The sequence below is a fragment of the Brassica napus genome, chromosome C7 (genome assembly GCF_020379485.1).
Source record: "Brassica napus cultivar Da-Ae chromosome C7, Da-Ae, whole genome shotgun sequence".
Taxonomy (NCBI): Eukaryota; Viridiplantae; Streptophyta; class Magnoliopsida; order Brassicales; family Brassicaceae; genus Brassica; species Brassica napus.
Genome location: NC_063450.1, coordinates 34,683,530 through 34,690,911, shown reverse-complemented (window position 1 = coordinate 34,690,911; position 7,382 = coordinate 34,683,530). Strand labels below are relative to the sequence as shown.

The 7,382-nt window shown below is 43.3% G+C and overlaps 1 pseudogene; it reads left to right on the top strand.

Annotated features, from left to right (window-relative positions):
- Nucleotides 1-3,607: 3,607 nt before the first annotated feature.
- LOC125590936 lies at nt 3,608-3,684 on the top strand (annotated as a pseudogene).
- The last annotated feature ends 3,698 nt before the right edge of the window (nt 3,685-7,382 follow it).

The window sequence follows — 7,382 nt, the reverse complement described above, 5'->3', positions numbered from 1 at the left end:
TGCACTGTTTTTCTCCTCTTTTCCTCCAACTGGTCTATCTCCCATCAAATGGAACTCCAGACCTGTAATGACTTGAAAAGGACTAGGAAGACTCGATAAAGACTTGAAAACCAATTAGAAAGCATATATACAAGATGCCAAAAACACCATATATCAATTCCCCCAGACTTAGATCCTTGTTTGTCCTCAAACAATGTCAAGTATCAAGAACATGGAGAAAGGTTTGAAAGTGTAGGAACTCTCCTATTCTCAGCAACCATACTTTAACCACGAATCTCTGAACCATATAAGCAGTAAAACTAGGACAACACACCCTTACTGGAACCCCACTGACTGCTGTTCAAAAATCGGCTCCATACTCTACATCTCAAACCTAAAAAAGCAACACTATCGAGAACAAACTCCCTACATTCATTTAAGAGTGGCATGAGTTTCTCATCACAGGCACTATTCAGGGTAGACGGTCTAGGTGTTAGACTATTTAATGGTGGAGTTAAAAGTGTCTAGGGGCTACCATTTCATTGTAGAGGATGCAGGATATCGCCCAAAATGGCAAGAGAGGATAGACCCATTGATGTCCACAGCCTCTACTCGTTTTTGCTCTATCTGGTGCGACTGTTCTGACGACGGAATAAGCAACTGATTGTTTTGCTTTCCACTTTCCTCTTGGTACCCACTCTTTTGATCGACCTCCCTAGCGGTTCATGTTTCTTTGATTTCTTCCCCTTCTCCATCATCTTATTTTCGTTTTTTTTTTTTTTTTTTTGAATACTGATATGGTGATGTGACGAAGAATGAGGTAATACATGATGGTTCTGAGTGCCACTGGTGGTTCTGATTTCGCAATCATTCTGGTTCTCTACCCCTGCTCTTGCGCAGTTCATTTGGCTATGGAGTGGTTGCTCCCTTAATCTGCTTGTTCTCCTTTCTGACTGAATTTCTGCAGCAGTAACAAGTAAGAGGCTGCGTTGATCCTTTCCTCTCCAACCTTTTTTCACATATCTGCACATATGACACTGAAAAACAAATGTATGAAGGTGGAATAAAGGCTAAGGTGCAGGGTGGGAACTAGCTAAAGATGAGCTAGCCACTCAGGATCAGCAAGATGGATAAAAAGGATAAGAAGTCCTGAGTGTGTTCTCGTTTCCCTGATCTAATGCCCATAACAAGAAGAATTTCAGTCAAGATTAGGTTCAAGTTAGGTGGAGTTAAGTCTACCCAGTGTAACCTGATCGGCTCAGAACTTATGGAGAATAAGGTGAGATATGTCAGGGTGTTCCGGGTCCACATGTGTGTCTTTCGCCACTGCTAAGGCCATTGAATAAGATAACTAAAGCACGAGGTGATTAGTGATCAACACAGAATAAGGTCCTAATTCCCACAAATTTTTTGACTGACTCAATCCTAAAAACTGACTCATACTGACTCAAAAGAAGAACAAAAGAAAGAAACGAGTTAGTAAACGACGAAACCCTCCCCCAGACTTACTTCACAACGTCTCTGGTGTGAAAATAAATCAGAGAGAAGGTGAAAACAAGAATAAACATTTTTTGTGTGAGATACTTACCTGAGTGGAGAGGGCGCTCCACGAAAATTCTGGGTGTTCCATCGCAAGATCTCCAACTGGACCAGTCGCTCCCCTCTGCAACCCAGAATTTTGAAGTATCTCGGATTTTTTTTTTTGACCTGAGACTCAATAAACTAAAACGAAAAATAAGCAAACAAAAACAAAACCAAGTTATATTTACACTTACCAGTGGGTTGCCTCCCACTAAGAGCTTGGTTTAAGTCACTAGCTTGACTTGGTGACTGGGATCAGTCGGGTTGAGCATGAGGGCTTGTTCCAAAACAAGCTCCACAATCAGACATGTTCAGCTTCAAAACTCTGCTCAACCCCCCTTTCACAGCAGCTTCTCCTTTCTCTTGAAGCTCATGTGTGAGAATTACTCTGACTTTAGAGAAAAGTTTAGAGGTACCCTTTAGAGGTACCCTTGCACTTTACCTCATACTCAATGGATTTTTCATCACACAAGCGAGGTATCAAAGTCATCACAGGATCACCCTTGATCCTTTTCTTCTGGACTTTTTCATTCAGCTTTACATTCCCACTGAGTTTCTTGGTATCAATGTGAGGATTTCCATCCAGGACTTCTTTGATCTCATCCTTTTTACCAAGCTCCTTCTTAGGAACAATTTCTAGCTGTTCTCCACTAACCACTGAGATGCGGGAGGCGTATCGGATTTGTGATATGGTTGGGACAGCCTTGTAGAAAATCTTCTTGTTGATGTTGGAGATGGAAACTCTCTTATTAGGCATGTCTATAAATGATCTTCCAAAGATCAAAGGCATCTCATGATCGTTCCTCATCTCAACAACTTGAAATTCAGTATGGAGCACACAGTCCCCAACCTGGACAGGAAGATTGCGAATGGTTCCATAAGGGACTGCCATGGAAGAGTTTGCAAAGGCCAGCTTCACCTGAGAAGGCTCAACATCAACAATGCCCAGTTCGTCTACAATCGCTTTTGAAACAAGGTTCACACTAGACCCAAAATCAGAAAGAGCTTCCTTGAATTCTACTCCAGCAATGGAACAAGGAAAACAATCTTTCCAGGGTCATCAACCTTAGGCAGTACCTTCAGCGATGGTGTCAGTGCTTCAGTAAAGAGTGCCTTGATTTCCTCCTGAGATTCTCTGCAATTTTTGAAGAACATATGCAATGGCCGAATCTCCCAAGCATGTTCAAATGAGATCTTTTGAGGAAGCCTTCTTACCATCTTCCTAAACCCAGCCAGCTGCTCTGCACTAATAGGATCCATCAGATGTTTAGGTGGACTTGGATAGGGAACCTTAGGAACATAGACTCGCACTGGTGGAGTCTCAGCAGGTTTGCTAGGGGCAGGCGCTCCCGAGCTAGCAGACTGCTCTGTGTTCTCTTATGCACCTAGAACAGTCTCAGCGAACGGCTGCTCTATTGCATTATAGTGCTCAGTCCTAGGATTTATCGCACTCTTTCCAGGAAGCATACCTTGCTGCCTCTTAACACTCTCATCTGTTTGAGCGAGCTGAACATCGATCTTTCTTATGTGGCTCACAACAGCGTCATACTTGGCATTCATCTCAGTGAACATGTTGTCCATCCTGGTGTCGATTTTCGTGGTTACCTGATTCAACGCCTTGGCCTGAACCTGCTGACCCTGCAACAACTGTTGCATCATCATACCCAGACCCTTCAGCTCATCTGTTTGACTGTTCTCGGTAGCTGGAACAGCTTGCCGATTGCTATGCGGTTGTCGCTGGTTTTGGTTCTGAATCTACCCGGCCGTAGCTTGCTCCATGCTGAAAACGTGCCCTTGGTTGTTTTTCAGTAGCTGATCAACCTTGGCAGTTAGCTCATCTATCTTTTGGGTGTCAGAACTGTTTCTTTTCTTGGAGCAATCACTCTCCTCGTTCTTATTGGCTAAGGTACCAGCCATGTTCTCAATCAGCTCAAACGCTCCATCAGTGGTCTGAGTCATGAAGTATCCATTGCTGGCAGAGTTCATAGCACTCTGAAATTCCCAAAAAACTCCATCATAGAAAATTTCCAAGAGGTAGTCATCATCAAATCCATGGTGAGGACATTCTCTGCGATAGTCATTGAAGCGCTCCCATGCGTCGCGGAAAGGCTCATCGGTGAGTGTGGGAACCGAAATTCGCACTGTCGATTTACGTTTAAATTAGGAAACTAGGAAAACCCTAATTTCCAAAAGGTCCCGGATCTCTGCGAGAGCCAACGGCAAGTGACCAAATATATGCGGAAATCTAGTTCTAGCGGCATAAAAGCTCAAACCTAGTTGACTCGCAGCTCGATAACAAAAGACGAAGAAAATACAGAAAAGGTTTTTGATTGATTTCGGACTGAACCTTATGAAAGGCTGTCTACGTACCCCTTTCGAGGATCAAGCCGAACCTAGTTCAAGAGTGAACCAAGAGATCGAACTGCTTGTGCACGTTCGTCTGGTAATCGGGTGCTTGTCATGGAAACAGAGCATGTCGAGAATAATGCCTCAGAGTTTCTAAGTGCCGAGAGTTTTGAGTCTAAAAAATTCTCTTTGTGCCTCTCGCCTAGGACTCCTTATATACTCGCTCCTAGGTCAGTTTACGCTTTTTCCTCTTCTGCCCTTAAGCAGTCATAACTTAAAAATGAAGATATTCCATTTTTCCCGATCCTTCCAATTATCTTCGAATACTTCGTATTTATCCGCGGAAACTTGACATTTATCTTCCCTTGCAAACCAAGCATAAACCATCTTACGGTTTATGGGCTTTTGGTTAAGAAATCGTAAGTGAGTTTCGAGTCACGTCTTAGGTCTCTTTGGGCCGTTGTTTGACTCGAAACGTTTATTACGGCTTCTTTTGATAAAAACAAACTTTCCGTGGTTTTTATCGTAAAGTTCGATTGTTGACTTCAAATGACGAGAAACATGAAATGGGTGGGCTACGGTCTTCGGCAGATAGCATTAAAGAGTAGACGAGAATGCATGGATTCATATCGTATCGATTTTTAAGAAAGCACGGTCGCTACGTAGCGACTGAGTCGTGTGCATGCTCGGTCACTACGTAGCGACCGAGCCATGTACATAAAGACCGAGCTTTGGTGAGAGCTCGGTCGCTACGTAGCGATCGAGCCGTGTACGTGCTCGGTCGCTACGTAGCGACCGAGCTTTGGTGAGAGCTCGGTCGCTACGTAGTGACCGAGCCGTGTACGTGCTCGGTCGCTACGTAGCGACCGAGCTTCGGGGAGAGCTCGGTCGCTACGTAGGGACCGAGCTTTGGTGAGAGCTACGTGCTCGTTCGCTACGTAGCGACCGAGCTTCGGTGAGAGCTCGGTCGTTACGTAGCGAGCTTTGGTGAGAGCTCGGTCGCTACGTAGCGACCTTGTTCACGTCTTTCTCTGATTTTTCGTGAATGTGTTTTCTCCGCAAGATTCTTCGTAAAAATAAATCTTTTTCTATGATTTATTTTTCGTAAAAACGTTCATGCCGATTTTTTACCCCAACAGTGAGCTGTCTGAAGGAGGTGATCTTGTTCCTCAATGCAGTTGTTCTCGCCGTAGAGTAAAAGTGGCTGAGGAACGCTGATCGGACCTGTTCCTATGAAGTGAGAGAGCCGGTAGGGAGAGACTTCAACCACCGTACAGCTTTTCCATCAAGAGAGAATGGGAATAACATGCACCTGATGTAGTCTGGTGGAACACCATTCGCGCGAGTGAAACTGCAGACTTTTTCGAAGCTCTCAATATGCTCCATTGGAATTTCCGTAGAGAGACCAGAGAACACCTTTCTCTGTACTAGACCGATCAAAGCAGGCTTGATCTCGAAGTCTTGTCTGGGGTAGGGTGGGGGAACAATGGCAGAGCGCGTAGTAGGGATGTTACATGGAAGGTTTCTCTCCCAGATCGGAACAGTCTGCGCATGTTGTTCCTACTGCTGTTGGACAGCTTCTTCCTGCGCTTGAATGGTCTACTGCAACTGTTGCATCTGCTGCTGCATGAGTGCCATTGCAGCAGTGAGATCATTCTGATTGGCGTGATCACCCATAGTGGTGTCGATTTGCCTTGGCTGTTGACGATTTTTTTTTTCTAACCTTGCTAGATCCTGGTTGGTAAGTGTAACAAATTCTCCTTGTGCGTTTCTCCGAGTATGTCTACTGGTCATGCACCTGGAACATTAGTTACAACCAAAATGATAGAGCAAGTTAGAGGTCTTAGACTAAATAAATAACCGAAAATAAAGGTAAAAAGATGGTCCCCAGCAACGGCGCCAAATTGATATTACGTGTATACGCACACCAATTAACCTAATGTGCACACTACCACAATCGAATGGTATGTCGATGTAGCACTTTAGGATCGAATCCACAGAGACCAACGATTACACTTTATCTTTATGGGATCAATACTTAGCTAAAACAAGGATGGGGTTTTGAGATTAAGGTTTCGTAACAAGCAAGTAATAAGATTAATTAAAGATTTCAGATGATTAAAAATGCTAGCCTAGGGTGGTTTGATCGGGTGTTAAGCAAGTGTGATCCAAACAATTATTCAAGTTTATTTAAGAGCAAGTCTAAAACTCGGATCATTCAAGTAGAACAGTCCATTGTCGTGGTACTGCTCCCTATGCTGGTCGATCTTGATACCTAAACTCTCGTTTGGATCAAGACGCGACAGCAAGCAATAGAGATCAAGTCCGATATGTTCACAAAACAGCCTAATATCTACTTTCGCTGATTAGGGATGCAATGCTCATTCATAACAGATCTAGCAACCTATTACACGGTTAATGAACAGGTTAAACCTAGGATATAACATTAAGCGGCCAGTTTGATGCAAGCATTAAGAACAGTTATGAATGAAGACAATCAATGGTTTCACATATCTATGTTGAACTCACGGATCTAACACCCTAACACTCTAGACTAAGCAAGTTGACTACTCAGCCATGAACAGAGAAAACACAGAGATAGAGACTGAATAAAACATGTGTAGATAAAATAGAATAAGTGTTCTTCTCTATGGTGAGAGAGATGGAGCCTTCTCCCTTTACAAAGTATCAAATCACAAATCTCTAAAAGCTCAATTCTGGTTCCTTGTGTAAAAAAGTAGCGTCGCCCGTCAAAAGAAAGAGAAAAATATGATATATCAAAGCCACAGGTGGCTGGGAGAGAAAAATGGAATAATTAGGGTAAATCTCGTATTGACTTGTAGTTTCCTTAAAAATCTATGCCGCAGGAATAGGCACTCCGGTGCTCCGCTCGATCAGGAACAGTCGCCAGACTGTTCTGCGTGAAAATCACCAAATTGCACTGTTTTTCTCATCCTTTCCTCCAACTAGTCTATCTCCCATCCAATGCAACTCCAGACCTGTAATGACTCGAAAAGGACTAGGAAGACTCGATAAAGACTTGAAAACCAATTAGAAAGCATATATACAAGATGCCAAAAACACCATATATCAACCATCTTAAGATGGATAACTCTGGCAAACTTGACCTATCAATCTCGACATGCGCTCTTTGGCCCTCGGTCAATTACGCCTTCCAGCAAAGGTCCAAACCAGAATTTTCCATCCCCTTTAAGGACGATCGTAAACTAACATGACCTTAAATGTCAAAGTACCATGGTCTAATCTTCGACCTACAACATCCTTGGCTATCTGAGTGAACACATCCTTCACGCCAAGCCAAACTATTTGAGAAACCATCGCTCCATCACTTAACGGCTAAACGACAATCTACGATTTGTCTAAAAACGTCGGGAGTCTATTAAGAGAATAATTATCGTATAACCCATGGTCGGAAATCATATGATAAATTCTTCGTAACGAAACTCAGTCCTAAC